The sequence below is a fragment of the Aquila chrysaetos genome, chromosome 20, assembly GCF_900496995.4.
Source record: "Aquila chrysaetos chrysaetos chromosome 20, bAquChr1.4, whole genome shotgun sequence".
NCBI classification, from domain to species: domain Eukaryota; kingdom Metazoa; phylum Chordata; class Aves; order Accipitriformes; family Accipitridae; genus Aquila; species Aquila chrysaetos.
Window position 1 is genome coordinate 14,966,554 of NC_044023.1, and position 16,064 is coordinate 14,982,617.

Consider the following 16,064-nt stretch of genomic DNA (forward strand, 5'->3'; position numbering starts at 1 on the left):
AACCATTGCTCACTATGCATTAGCCCAGGAACTAAATCAGATCACTCCTAAAGATGGAGTAAAAGTATATCAATATATTGACGATGTGCTAATTGGAGGACCAGATACCACTGTGGTGGGACAAAACCCAGAGAGAAATCATTAGTCACTTGGAGAATTTAGGGCTCCAAATTCCTGCCGAAAAGGTACAACTCCCATCACCTGAAGTAAAATTTTTAGGTATCTGGTGGAAAGGAGGGACTGTGTGTATACCACCCGAAACCTTGTCCACCCTCGAACAAGTGAAAATGCCTGAAAATAAGAAAGAATTGCAGCATGCCCTAGGCTTGCTAGTGTTTTGGAGAAAACACATCCCTGACTTTTCTATCATAGCTCGCCCTTTATATGATTTAACCCGTAAAAGAACTGCTTGGGACTGGACACCTGTCCATGAAGAGGCTCTGAAATTATTAATTTTTGAAGCAGGATTTACCAGGCCTTAGGACCAATACATCCAACAGACCCACTCCACATAGAATGGGGTTTTGCAATTCATGGGTTATCTATACATATGTGGCAGCGTGGCCCTGAAGGTCCTACCCGTCCTATAGGATTTTTCTCGCGTAGCTTTAAGGATGCTGAAAAACGGTATTCAGTTTGGGAGAAAGGACTCTTGTGGTTAACCTAGCCTTACAGGAAGCCGAGAGAATTATACGACAGCAGCCCATCATCTTACGAGGACCCTTTAAGATCCTGAAACCAATATTGGCTGGAACTCCTCCCCCTGTAGGAGTAGCTCAACGAGAAACAGTAAGGAAGTGGTATGCCCAGTTAGACCACTACTGTCACACTAGACAGATAGAGGAGGGAACACCCAAATGCTGCAAATACAGGATCCCCCTTCTGATCACCCAGATACAGAACCCCCTCCATCATATATCAAAGTGGCTCCTCATTTTAAACCCCATTTAACAAATGTGTGGTTCACTGATGCTTCTGCAAAAAGGGAAGGAAAGACGTGGAAGTATCGAGCAGTAGCATTACATATTGATTCAGGGGAGCATATGATAACTGAGGGAGAGGGTAGTGCCCAAGTAGGGGAGTTAGTTGCTGTGTGGAGTGTAGTCGTTAAGGAAGCTGAGACAACAGAACCAGTATACATTTATACTGACTCCTATGCGGTGTTTAAGGGATGTACTGAATGGTTACCGTTTTGGGAACAAACCAATGGGAAGTAAACCAAGTGCCAGTGTGGCAACGAGACAAATGGGAAGAAATACTGAATATCGCCAAGCAGAGATCTTTCTTGGTAGGCTGGGTTGCTGCACACCAGGCAGGAGATAACCCGGCTCACCTCCTAAATAACCAAGTAGATTCCTTAACACGTCTAGCCAGTCTTGCCATCGATGGTGAAGCAGAAAAATGGGAACACCTTCTGGAGTGGCTGCACGTGAAGCGTGGCCATTCAGGAAGTAAAGACCTGTACAAAGAGGCTATTAGTAGAGGATGGGCTGTTACACGAGAATTATGTAATACTGTTATTTCTGCATGCGGTCAATGTCGAGTTCGTTTGGAAAAATATAACCCTTTAAAGGAGCAACCCCTACATTTAAGGACAAACAAAGGTTTATGGCAAACGTGGCAAATTGACTATATTGGCCCCTTTCGGGTATCAGAGGGGAAAACGATATGTGTTAGTAGGAGTAGAGGTGGTATCAGGACTAACACAAGCTGAAGCTGTATCCAGAGCCACAGGAGAAAATACAGTGAAAAGTCTTAAAGTATGGTTTAGCTGCTTACCCAAGCCTCAATCAATTCAATCTGATAATGGGAGCCATTTCACTGCTGGAGTGGTGCAAGAATGGGCTAAGGGTGAGGAAATCCAGTGGGTTTTTCACACCCCTTACTACCCTCAAGCTAATGGTATTGTGGAGAGAACAAACGGACTTCTAAAAACGAGCTCTGAGGCCCCATGACCCAGGGTGGGCCTTGCGAGTACCAGAAGCAGTATACCGAGTCAATAGCCGGTGGGGGGCAAATGGCTGCCCCCGACTCCTAGCATTCTGTCCCACACCTCCTTCTATTGTTCCAGGGACGAAAAGTGGCAAAGACCCTGCACACTTGCTCCACTATGCTGGACAACCAGTATTAGTGGAACTGCCCACTGTGGGGCAAGTACCCCTAACCCTAAAGACGCCCCTTAACCTTTTTTCCTGGGTAGCCACAGATGCCCATGGGAAAGAGCATCGTATCAATACCCGATGGATTGTCCCATCCTTCTAAGTGGACCTTCATGTCCTAAATTAAAGTTGTTCCGATGTTAAATGGCTGATAAGAATATGTTTTTTTCTGTATCCCACTGGCTGGATTCTAACAAGCATATTAGTTAAGATGCACAATATAACCCCAACCCTCTGCTATAGTACTAAAACCATAGCTGCTGATGGCCTGCTTATGTTTTTGTTACTCTGACTAGCGATGCTGTGTTGACTTCTCAGAATTCCTGAGTTGGGGGGAGGACACAGAGAGCTTGGCAGCAGACAACGTTGGAGTTCTTGCAGCGGCACCTACGCCACGTAAGAACAAGTGGTTGCTATAAACTTATTAGCCTTTTTACGCACAATGAACACATTCTGCTGATCTACGGATACTTTAATCAGAGCAATTCCAATCAAGAGAGCTTGAAATTTAAGGCTAGTTTGTATGCATCTATAATACGTAACACATCCTGCACATGGCCTGTAGGAGGTTGTTTTACAGAAGCTGCACGAGCGCCTCGGAGAGTGCACCTCAGCCTCTCGGATGGATCCCAACCACTAGCAACACTGCTTGACATCTCCTCCAATCCTATCCCTTTAATGATTGTTTATTTTTGTATATATTTTGCAGGTTATCAGAAGCCCACAGGCAGGACTTATGTTTTCACTTGATGAGTGGGCCATTATCTGTATTGTTTGTTTGATTTTGGTTGTGATATTCTTATGGTACAACAGGGAAAGATGGTTTGGAACTCCTTCCTCCTTGCCTTTCTTACTTTTGGTGCATCTGGACAAGGAGAAAGGGCCTCCAATTTGGCTTGGGAAGTGATACAAGGATTCATACATGTCTGGAATAGAACGGATCAGGGGATCTGTATTCAGATTCCTACTTCTGCCGAGCAGGGGATTAGATTCGGTTTGATACCCATGAGGCTCAATATTGGAAAATATAATATGAGCAATGGCATTATAGGGTTAGTAGATGCTCCGTTTGAGTATCAATATCGAAGTGATTATACCTCCTCTGGCAGATGGTGGCGAGATGAAGCAGCCTTCTATGAGATCCCTCGGGACACGGGGTGGCCTGACTTAATAAACAAAACTTGTAAGCGATGGAGATTGGAGGTCAGTCGTGAAATTGGTATTAGTCATAGCCCGCCGTGTCCTCCAGGATTCAAGGAAGCCTATTCCAGACGATTCCCACCTTCTCCATCCTGGTGGAGAATAACAGGATGCCCTTCCTTATCACAATATATCTTGTAATTTAGTGCCTTTTTGGCCTGCTTCCCCGGAAATTACCCCTTTTGAATTACAGTATAATGTAAGATGGGATTCAGCTTGGTGTGTTCACATACCTGACAGGAAGGGACAATATCCTTCAGTGAATAACGCCCACACTGCTTGGGGATGGTCAGTGAAACACATGTTAAAAAAAACAACCTCTTCACTTATTAAAGAAAGAATTTGTGGGCACGCCCAACCCCAATGATGCCCATTTGTTAAACTGTACCCACATTATAGATTGTACCACAGGCGCTGGCAATCCCATCGAAACATGGATCAGTTTTGGAAGTTAGAACCTTAATTCGAGATATGTGCACCTGTTGGGGATATCCGAATTTGGATACCGAAACCGGGACAACCAATGTAATCAGATCACCAATAATGTTAATATCTGGCTAAAATGTGGAATTCCCATTAACCACTTCCCAAGACATAAGGTGGGAGAGGATAATCAAATACCCCGGGGAGACGCAGCTACTTGTCAAAACGCTTTGTATGCCGCCCCTGAGGGGACCGTCTGGGGGTGCTCAGATGGGAAAATGTACTCGCACTTGAATGTTATCAAACAGGCTGGATTGCGGTGTGGTTTGGGAATTCCTACTATGTGTCCCAGGCGAATCTTTGAATATACCACACCACCTATTCACAGGAAAAACGAGAACTTGATGACCCAAGTAGCACCCAGAAGTGGATTCAAAGCATTCTAAAACCTGATTATTATACCTGGGGACAGAAAGTATCGTTAGAGCTAGAAGCATTCTTTGCACCATCTGGGTATATTGTTCGGCACCAATGGGTGCTAGAAAACCTAACTTGGCAAGTACATGTATTAAGTAATTGGACTCGATATGCCTTTGGGGAACTAAATCTGCAAGTGCAACAAGTATCAAAAATGGCGTTACAGAATCGTTTAGCCTTAGATATGTTATTGTTAAAAGAACAAGGTGTGTGTGGTATGTTAAACTTGACTGAATCCGAATGTTGTATTACCATTCATAATGCCACGACCTCAATTGAAGAAGCCCGGGCAAAGATGAAGGAGATTGCCGACCAGACGGGGGGAACTCTTCCATGCAATGCAACCAGCTGACTGGTTTGATGGCTGGAGTCCCAACTCATGGCTACATTCCATTTTGGGAATCCTTGGGACTGACGGGATGGGGAAAATGGCTTGTAAATATTGGACTTATGATATTAATTGGATTTACATGTTTAATAGCAGGCCTTGCCATAGTAAGATGTATGATTAGCCGCTTGCTATCCTCAGCTGTCTCTCTCTCTTCTCCTACTGTCCGCTATGTTAAAATTACCACAGAAGAAGATGATATAAACGAGAATCAAAGTACAGCGACTGTTTGAGCCACGGGGTGGTGTGACGGTCGGACAAATTATAGTCAATGTCTCAAACATTCGTTAAAGAACTTTGGTGGAGAAAACGGCCTCTGTAAAAATGCTGGAGTTTTGTGAACAGGACAATGTGGCCGGAGGAGAGGGCCCCCCGGAGGGTGGGACCGCGCTTCTCCAAAGCCGCAATTCCTTATCTTAAGTGACCAGGAGAAGGAGCACAGCATATGCGCCTGGAGGAGGAGGCCCCACGGAGGATGGGACTGTGCCTCTATCTTAAGCGGTCATGCCAGCAGAAAAAAGAGAGGTAACTCTGCGATGAACCCCCCCCCCCAAAGCTCTCAGGACCGATTCCAGAGAACCCCGGGAAGGGGACTGCGCATGTCGAGACCATCGACTAACACGCTATAAAAGAAGGGAGAACGAGTTCATCAGCGCGCGCCCTCCAGAACTGGATCTCTACGCTGGCTGGACCAACGCTGGACCCAGGACTGGTGAAACCCTTTCCTTCTCTCTTTCTTCTTTCTTTCTCTCTTTCTCTCCCTCCCTCTTTTTCTTCTCTCTTTTCCACAGTCCCTACACCTCATCCTTTTAAACATAAACCGTTGACCAAGTCTGAGACTAGGAGTGGACCTAGCCGCCCCTGGGCTCCTCTCTGAGAAGGAGTCCAGAAAGCAAGGGGGTCTGCTCTGAACCTCGTGACTCAACGGGAGGGCTCTCCTTCTGACACAGTTTCATGTTCCCTTTTCCATTTCATTTTTCTATACTTCCCTTCTCTTCTCAAACAGTGGCTTAACGACATGTTGCAAGGTTCATATTGATAAGTTCACTTGTACTTGGGCAAGGTTATCTAGGTTGAATAAATGTTGATTGTTGTTTGAACTCCCCTGGTGTCGTTTCACCTTAATTCTGACAAAGGAAATCCACGAACCTGAGTCGCTCCAACTCTGGGACGCGACAGGGGCTCCGGCCACGGCCAGGCGCATGGGGGCTGGACAGACAGACAGACAGACAGACATCACGTCTCCTGGCCGGGCTGGTGGCAGGAAAGGAAAGGAAAGGTGTCAGGGTACTTGTCAGGCCTGAAAGCAGCAGCCAGGGGATTTAAAAGTAAAATGTGCAACCAGGGTGTCTGCACTCCGGCGGTTTCTCCTGGCACAAAGCAGGACGGTAACCTGGCCCCTTCCCTGGCCCACCCTCCCAGCCCAGCGCTGGCTCCCCAGCTCCTTTCTGCCAGGGCTTCTAGGAAGTCAATGGCACGCGTATTGTATGCGTACCGCAGGAGTTTTATCCAGTTACGCCTGAGCTCGTTTAAGAATACACGCGCACTTTTCATGTATAAAACTCTGCAGAGCTACAGGGAGCAATATTATTCCTCTTCTCCTACAATTTAGGTAATCTTCAGTGACGGGTTGCTGATTTTCTACACTAAGTGTTTGTGCCAGCCCAGCCTCGGAGAGCCCTGCCTGGGCAGCTTTTCCTTCTGATGGTTCCAGAGAGAAATATAAGCTGCTCTGTGTGTGTGTGTACACATACACATATATGTGTGTGTATATACACCCCACTGCCTCCCCGTGTGTGTGTGTGTATATATATATATAGTGTTGTCTAGGATCATTAGAGGATATTATCTACATCTTTTCACATTTGTATCTGCCAGGCAATAAGCAAGTATTATTAAAAGAGGGCTGCCTAAATGAAAGCAGTTGGAGAATAGAGTTTTCATTACAAGGCTGCCAAATTATTTGAGCAATCTCATCACCTTACTTCAGGCCTATCCAGGGACTGCAGCTGAAATGCCATAAACTTGTTTCTCTGGTTTTACTTATTCATTTTTTCATTCATTCATATGCACAGGCAGATATACATAAAAATATATGTATATATGTGTATTTTTATGCATATATGTATGCTGATTATACTTTTTATATAAAGACCTTTTCAAAGACCTTTAAAAACATATATTCTAAATATATATATAAAATTATAACAATATAAATGTACATAACAAATAGCATAAAAATATAATATATATTTACTATTATATACTTATTGTTATTATATAATATGGATGATAAGATGTATATAATGTAATATTTACAGTATATGTATATGTAGTTACATTTATTAATTCTATTAATTTTATATGCATATATACATATTCATATAGACATATAGACATGCACATCCATATATATAGTCCTTCTGAAAGACCTTTATATACTTATAGTTATGATATATATACATATGTAAATGTATATATAATACAATGTATATGTGTATATGTATATATAGAAAGGTCTTATATATGTATATGTACATATATGTGTAAATATGTCTCTCTGTGTGTATGTATAAAGGTCTTTTAAAAGGGCTTTATATATACATATACAACCAGCATATATATGTATGCATGTAAATATACATATATACACACATTTTTAAACACTATAAAAAAATTTTTTTTTTGATATATAAAGACCTTCATATATAAATACGTGAAAGCTTTTTGTATCTATACCTACATCTATATCTATACCTACATCTATATCTATACCTACATCTATATCTATATCTAGCTAGCTGGGAGCTAGTATATGTGTTTTGCTGGGAGGGCTGTGGCCCTGGTGCCTGGCTCAGCTGTGCTCAGCAGCGGCCGCAGCCCCTGGCCCTACGGGCTGTGCAGCGCCTGTGCTGCTGCTCTTCACCCTCCTGTCCAGCAAAGCGCGACTAAGTGCCCGTAGCGTGTTGGTTTGAGCTTGTGACTGATCGTTTGTATTTGTTTCTCTGTCCCCTCCTGCCACTCTATAGGGAAAGGATGGGATTTCCATTCCCCGCCTCCCCCCCGCAGCATTCCCAGGCATCTGTCCGTGTTTAGACCTGATAAACATGAAGTGTGCTGAAGCCTGTCCTACGGGAGATGCACAGGTACGCGCGCGCGCGCACACACACACACACACACACACAGAGCTCGCTGTCTTGCAACTGTTAATTTTCCTCTCTTATTTTACTGAAAATCGTTGCCTCAACCTAATCAAAAAGTCACTGCAGAGAGGGGCTGAGGACAGTGCAGAGCCAGAGCCCTGCTCCAGGGCCAGCAGGGATGGTTAGGTCTTTGGAGAGGAGACCAAGGGGTGGAAAGGGATGCTTTTCTTCTCAGCTGCTGGCTTTGACCAGAAATCCTCTGTTTAGTGTTTGCACAGATACTTACTGATGGTTTGCTTATGATCTGCAGCCTGGTTTATGCCAGGAGAGGTTTGGGATTCTGCATTCCCTTCCCTTCTGGTTACAGGGCTCAGGGGGGCTTGCAAGTGCTGCTGGAGGAGACTGAGGATGCAGGCAGTATCTGGAAAAACTTGATTTAGCTGGGGCACAAACATCCACGCAGACTTAAGGCAGTGTGAAGTTTCTGCCTGTGTGCAGCTAGCTAAAGTCGTTGTGTTGATTTTGCGCTCCCTGGAAAGACTTTTTTTTTTTTTTTTGCCATTTTTTTTTGTACATCTCTGGCTTGAAATTTATAAAGCGCTTGATCACCCAAGGAGCTGTGCAACTCTGCCATCTGCATTGTCGCACCGTGAGCAGGCAGGGACAGGCAACCTGCTTCAGACCTGGAAAGTGCCTCTCAGTTTAAGAGGAAGAAACTTTTAGGAAGGAGCTGGAGACAGAATTGGATGAAAAATATCTTCTTAGACCAAGAATTAGCAGAATCTAAGTGAGTGGCACGAAGAAGGAAGCCCTGGCAACAAAGCAAGCTCTGTGAAATAGGTCGGTGTCGTGGTTTAACCCCAGCCAGCAACTAAGCGCCACGCAGCCGCTCACTCACCACCCTTGCCACCCCAGTGGGATGGGGGAGAGAATTGGAAAAAAGTAGAACTCGTGGGTTGAGAAAAAAACAGTTTAATAGAATAGAAAGGAAGAAACTAATAATGATAGTAATAACAATACTAAAATGACAATAATAATAATAATAAAAGGATTGGAATATACAAGTGATGCACAATGCAACTGCTCACCCCCTGCTGACTGATGCCCAGTTAGTTCCTGAGCAGCGATCTGCCCCCAGGCCAACTCCCCCCCCCAGTTTATATACTGGGCATGACATCACATGGTATGGAATATCCCTTTGGCCAGTCTGGGTCAGCTGCCCTGGCTGTGTCCCCTCCCAACTTCTTGAGCCCCTCCAGCCTTCTTGCTGGCTGGGCATCAGAAGCTGAAAAATCCATGACTTCATATAAACACTACTTAGCAACAACTGAAAACATCAGTGTGTTATCAACATTCTTCTCCTACTGAACCCAAAACATAACACCGTACCAGCTACTAGAAAGAAAATTAACTCTATCCCAGCTAAAACCAGGGCAGTCAGGAAAGGAAAGGATGAAGGGAGACTTGCTTAGGTAGACCTAGGAAAGACTATTCAAATGCACAACTTCTACAACAACACAGGGCAAGAGAAAGACGGAGGAGAGAAGGGCTGCTGGCTACTAGCACAGAGCAGGAGTATATGGGCAGAATAATGATGTTATGCACCCTCTTCCTCAAAGCAGGAGAAATGCCTGGCTTTTGAGGGAGGAAAAAGATTTGGAGCATGGGCTAAAGGCAGCATGGCAAAGGGACCGAATGCAAAACTGAAGGTTAAGAAAGATGTGCAGAAATGAAATCCCAAAACCACCAGCCCACGTCAAGTTAGGTTTTATGGCTCCTGATCGCCAGTGGGAACTTGCAACAGGATGGTTTTTTTAGGTACTTACATACTTCGTTGAGTTTGTTAGACACCTAAGGAGCAGGCTTGGGTGCCCAACAGCAGAAAGTGGGCACTCTCTGTCCTTCAATTTTGAAGGATCTGGCCCATGGACCCACAGGTGGGTGCTTAACAAGTGTATGAGCTCAGGGGTGGGGCTCTATACGTGGGAGTGTGGCAAATGTAGTCCATCTATTTAAGAAGGTCTTGCTAAATGAACAGGGTCCAATAGTGAGAGCTTGCTGACATTTTTCTGAGAGAAAGACCGTTTACAGAGACAAGAAGGCAAATGGTATAAAATGCAACATGATTTACCAAGCAAGATTAACCTGAAATCCCTAACTGATCTTGCAGATAAAGGAAATCCAACAGTTCTCCTCCTCCGGGATTTCAGTGAATCCCCTGCCTTCGTGCTCTGAATATCTAACAGTATAAGCCTTGCTGGAGAAGATGGGGATTAATTGAACATCTCGGAAATGGGTGGGGAACTGGCTAATAGGGCCCAGTAATGGTGAAAGGAGAGGTTTTTCAAGGACTGGGCTGAAGCTTACTTTGATCACTATCTATCTTCATTAAGGACCTCAGCAGAGGAATATGAGTGTTTGCTGATGGTACCTCGTGAAGAGGATGGCACAAACTCACAAGGAGCTTTGGGACATTGTGGTGAAAGGATGCGGAAGACCCTGAGCGCACAGGAGATCGAAACCCAGCTGGTACAGTGTGGTAGGGGGCACGCTATTGTCCCCCAAAAGCCCCACGGCAAGAGGGAGCACGCTCAGCTCCTCACACGTGGTGCGCTATCCTGCAGCCCTGCAGCGAGGCGCTGGGCTTCCTAGTGCCCTGCTCCAGCCCTGTGCCTGGAGGCAGCCGGAGCTGCATGTTGGATGCCGTCAGCTGCATAAAACTGGGATATAATTGAGCGATGCTGGGGCTATGCATTAGTGGACAACCGTTGCTTGTGCAGGGTACACCCCTTTGTGGTGCACCCGGTGCTCTGGACTCTCCTGCAGAAATGCTGTATTTTAGCGTGTAGGAAGGTACATACAGGAGACTAAACTGGCCGATGGGAACATCGCTCTTGGGAAAAGCATGTGCTGCTCAGCCCTGAAAGGTCTCTGGGGAAAAGCAGCAGTGCTGGTGGCATCACACCCGGCTCAGCATCCCTTGTTCACACCTACTGGGGAAACCCGTCACAACTGTGCTCTGGGTTTTCTTGCTACGCTTCTCCTTGCTGTCACCCATCTCTCTGTATGCCTGATTTCTGACTAATGTAAATACCCACCCCCTTCTTTAGCATAATGAATACTAATTCCTTAATATGTGTTATTTTCTACTGTATCTCCATTTCCCTGCTATCCGTCTTAAAAGCACCAACAATTGCTATCACCGTTTGTCTGCTGTGTGTATATAATTAGAACAGTTGGCTCAGGTAATTACTTTTTGCTTCCTTCAGTTCCTTCCTCTGCTTTGCACTAGTCTGTCTTGTTGGGGTTTTTTCTTCATTTCAGGCTCTTTGGAAGAAGTTTTCAAAGCAAAGCAGGGTGCGTGGCTTTTAACTCTACCGCCCATTGAATTGGAGGTCACCAGCTGCTAAACCCTCTAAAACCTCTGAGTTTGCTAAAAACTCCAGAGCAGCCAACTCTTTCTCATTCTCCATTTCTTATCCCTGAGGCCGTAAGTGGAACTTGGTAAATGATATTTCTGCAAGTGAATTGCCCGGTTGAGAAAAATCATCCGGCTGATTTTATTCCCCCAGGGCTTCCAAGCAACCCGCACTGCTGGTGCTCAGCTCACACCCAGCATGCCCAGGGAAGGGACATGCAGGAGCTGGATCTGGCCAGCCCCTCGCCTTCTGCTGACGTGCCCTACCTGCATGGAAATCAGCAGCCAGCAGCAGACCATGAAGCCATCCTCGCTCCAGCAGCAGGGAAAGGAAAACTCCCAGTGGTTGAGGGATTCATGCGGAGACACAAAGCAAATCCACACTGGAGACCTGGGAAATTCCTACTCTCCTCCGCTGCCATGTCAGAGTTTGTCTTGAAAGATTTCCTTTCACAGGTAAGTATCTGTTTAATTACAGCTATTGCAAAGACAGTTAATAGCTGATGAACATGCCAGCATATTTTAATTGAATATATTGAGCACGCTGAACAAAACCACAGCTCTTGACCTTTTCTGTTAAGTGAAATGTTAGGACAAGTTTTTCCACATCCAGAGCCCAGGGAAAGTGTGGAGGGGACCACCCATTGCTGTTAATGGGAGCCACCCATGTAAATCCCTTTCATGTCAGCTCAACAATAGGCTGCTTAATGTCCAATTATTTTCATTTCATACAGTTATTGTTCACGTTGGAAGAGAAAAAAGTGGGAGGAATGATCTGACTAAAGCAAAGTGTTCCAGGTTGCACTGTCTCTGGCTACTCCGACCTCAGTCATCCCGCAAGAACATTTCTGTTGTTACTGCCTTGAAGGCCTTGGGTGATTTAATGCCCGTGGCTACAGTTCGTCATTGGGATGGGACAGATCTGTGAACTAACGACCCTTCCTTGCCCTCCAGGATCATGACAGCACAAAGCCAGATTTATTTGGGATGCCGGGAACTGCCGGTCCTTCACCCGCCTGGGCGCAGGTACTGCAGGGATGCAGGACCCACACCCTTCACCATCCCCTTGCCCCAGCCAGCTTCTGTCCTTACTGATTTCTGAGGAGCACGAGCTTGTGATTAAAGTTTGCTTGTGCCTAGGTACTTTCCTGAATTGGTGCTTGGGTCCTTACTCCAGCGAAAACTCTCATTGATTTGTGCTGGAGCACAGGCTGAGCGAGCCCTCGGGGACTGGCTATATATTTGCAGCATGGTGCTCCTCAGACACATGACAATTTCAGGGCAATTTTGTAACATTAAAACAGCATTACGGGTGTGTCTTTAGCTGGCCATAAATAGAAACCTTGACTTGTCTATAGTGGTTTGATATTCCAAGCTAGGCAGGAACATTCAGTCCTGGCTTGCAATCCGTTTTATCACCAAAAAGAAATTTTGTAGGTTAGATAAGTCAAGAGCTTACTCTTGCAAAACTTCAGCCCGTGTCTGTGAGCTGTGGTGAGGCTGCATCTAATATTCAAGTGTGGGAAGAAAAGGGAAGGCTCTTTTTAAGGCTCATTAGAGATGGCAAAAAGATACAAAAAGACCAACATCATTTTACACTTGTAAAAATACCCCTAGTAGATTCATATTTTTTAATCTTCAGTACAAAAGCTCTGTAACTACAGCAAGGCATTAGTTTCCGATGACTAGCTACCTTTTTTTCTATAGCCTCTGGCATTAAAGCTCTCAGTGAAAAGACACTTTAGAGCTAGTTCAGGCAGTTCATTTTCTGTCAATCAACTCTCAGGCTGGAAGTATAAAGGCAGTAACATGACAAGATTTCTATTTTAATATCTTTACTCTTGATAAGATAATCCTAGAGGAACGGTGGTGATCAAATATTTACAGGCAGTGCTCACTGGCACAGTCTATTGTAAAATTAAATACACAAAATTATGTGGGGATAATGTTAATGTTGTGATATGAGGACAAAAGGCAGCGCGCTTGAAATGAAGGTTGACTCTTCTTAATATATCCTCCTCTGTGGCAGGGACTGGCGCTGCCGGAACGGAGAACAGAAGAGCAGCTTTCATTTCGCATTTTGTGACCTTTCTCCGCTTTTCAGTGGCTTGTTTGTTATTTAAACGTATTTGCGTACTTAATGATCTTGATTTTTAAGTATGTATTGGTGTGTGTGTATCCCGCGTGTCTCTCTGAGATGCAGTAAACGACTAATAGAGCCTGGAAGAGAGCAGCATTTTGCACTGAGCCGCCCTCTTGCCCCATTGTGAGCCCAGGTTTGGTCCCAGCCCTGGTTTGAGCTCCCTGGGAACAGGCAGTGCTGCAAGGGGCCGTGCGGAGGCAGGGGTGCAGGCTGGGGATACACGTGGGGGGTCTTTTCCAACTCGCTGCGTGGGTCGGAGCGAGCAGTTCATCTCTGGGGAGCTCTTTCTATGCACGCTGCAAATGTGCACGTGCCCCAAAACAGACAGAAGTGCCCAAATTCCTGGTTTCTACAGACCACGAGACCCACAGCAAATGCAGTCAGGGAGAAACCTTTGCAAAAGTGGATTTTTTTTCTTCTTCCCCTTTTCTCTGTGCAGCCCTGGTGTGCGGAGATGGGACATGCAGTGACCTGAAGGCCCTGTCCTGCCCAGGCTGTCCCGGAGGAGCGCTGGGAGCACCGTGACGTGCCGAGGCCCCTCCGCCACCGCTTTGGAATGCCGCTCCGCTGGGGCTCAGCCGGAGCCCGGGGAAAATGAAGCGCTGATTTAGGCGTTAGCTAATATGGGAAATTACTCCAGCAATCATCACTCTTTTCCTGTCACTATGGTGACAAAAGAAATGACAAAAGCCTGAGCAGAAAGAGATAGGGTGGCACAAGTAAAGAGGGACAGAGCAAAAGCTCGGCAGCTGCAGCCGGGTCGGGGAAGAGCCACGGAGGGGACAGGCAGTGCTGGAGAACCGCGCTGGAGCCACCTCTCTGACGGATGCCGGTGTGCCCCACGCGTGCATACAGGGGTTTGCAAAGCGACGCAAGTCCTAAGCCCACGTTACACCAAGCGCCACAGTCAATGCAGGCACCGCAGGCCTAAAAATAAATAATAATCCTGGCCGTGTAAGGCTTTCGTGCCACAGCTTTAATCCTAATGCACTGACCATTGATTTTTGCACCTCCCTTCTCCGCAGCACTTGCTATTTGCCGCTTGCCTTAAGGAGTGGGTCTGCAACCAGCTTGGTCTCCTCCCCGTGTTTCAGCTCTGAGCATCATTAGAGGACACAGCAAGGAAGTCTGCTCTTTCCAGCCAAAGCAATGATCACCTGTGACTGAAAAACACATGTCCAAAAGGAAGGGGAAAGCACAGGGGGATGTGCCTGGAGGCAACCCAGGACCAAGGGGAGCAGCTGAAGGCAGGCCAGGGACTCTTGCTGCTCGGCCCCTTGTCTCCACAGCGCTGCTGGTCGGGTTTACCTCAAGGCCCTTCCAGCACCTACCATCTCCCCGTGAGCAGAGACATAGTCGCCAGCTCCCAGATGCCTAAGCAGCAGGTTTTCGAGCTGCTCGAGGAGGGGAATATCTTGAAGAAACCGGGCAGTGGCAGCAAAAAGCGAGGGTCCAAGGACAACTTGCCCAGGAGTCCCAGCTGGAGAAGGTGCCAGCGGGTTGGTGCCCATCCTGCAGCGAGACTCTTAGCCCTGGGGGCCGGGACGATGTCACCAGCAGATCGAACAGCATCCAATGACTTTGCCACTTTAAGTGGAATTTTTATTTTCTTGGAGTCACCTTCTAAAAAATGGGGTTGGGAGAAAAAAGGGTGGGGTGCAGGGGCGAGTAGAAGAGGGTGCTGGAGGGAGCAGTGGAGAAAATCTTCATCCTGAAATGCCAAGCCAAACATCCCCCCTGCCCCACCAAATCTTCCCCCACCAAATCTTCTTTTATTTTTTTTTTTTTTTTTTTTTCCCCCAAGAAGGAGAATTTTATTTTCCAGCCAGCTCTACTCATGAGTGATTGTTCAGAGCTCTGCTAATGGGCTATGCCAAGCTGTGGTAACCCTACAGAGCTATTGGCAGGAGAGGTGGCAAGTTGGAGAGGACTACAAGGGAACTCTGCATGATATTTTTTGATGAGCTGATTATTCAGAAATTTCACAAGAGCTGAAATACATCACTCTGTTCTGAAACTCACAGCCCTGCCAACACACAGGACAGCTTACATGAGCAGCAGCGTTTTCTCCTCCACAGTGCTGCTGGCCTGTACGTTAGGAACCAGATGCAGGAATCGGACAAGGCTTTTCAGCAGCCGTCGACCGCAGTGACAGCAAGAGATGGGGAGTGGATAGGAGGACACAGAAAGCTGAGACAGAAATTATTTACTTTCATGGCTGTCACTATGTGTGTATTTGGGCTTGAAAGTTTTTCATTAGCTCCATGGGTACTGGGGCATTATGATTTTTCTTGCTTTAGAGCTAGGGTGTGAGATCATCCCCAGATCCCACATGTATTCAGGTATTTTTATTTCAGGGGGTGCTCAGTCCCCAGTCACGTTTCAGGGTGCTGTCACAAGCCAGGAGCTGGCCTTGACTCCCACCATCGCAGCCAAGAGCCTCCGTCTTAGATGTCATCCCGAGTCTGCAGCCAGGTCAGGCTCCCACAGAGACCAAACGGTCATTTTCCCCTCTTTCCAACATTAATTAAAACCAAAACATCACATTATTTGACCACAGGATCAAATGAGAGCCTGATACCTGGGGGTGGGGTGCATGTGTGCTGGGGGAGGTTAGAAGCAGCACAGAGCCGATTTCTGAAATACCGCACAAAGACTTCAAGGAGCCGACATGGCACCTCCACAGCCCATGGATCTGTCAACACACAAGCCC

The 16,064-nt window shown here is 46.3% G+C and overlaps 1 long non-coding RNA gene across 3 annotated transcripts in view; it reads left to right on the top strand.

Annotated features, from left to right (window-relative positions):
- Nucleotides 1-15,862, top strand: part of LOC115353661 — a 32,903-nt gene extending 17,041 nt beyond the window's left edge. For 2 of the 3 annotated variants that reach the window (XR_003927660.1, XR_003927659.1), the window contains 3 exons: nucleotides 9,961-11,664; nucleotides 11,943-12,234; nucleotides 14,377-15,862. This is a non-coding gene — a long non-coding RNA (uncharacterized LOC115353661). The remainder of the gene's footprint in view (nucleotides 1-9,960; nucleotides 11,665-11,942; nucleotides 12,235-14,376) is intronic. The other variant, XR_003927661.1, reaches the window with a different exon arrangement.
- The last annotated feature ends 202 nt before the right edge of the window (nucleotides 15,863-16,064 follow it).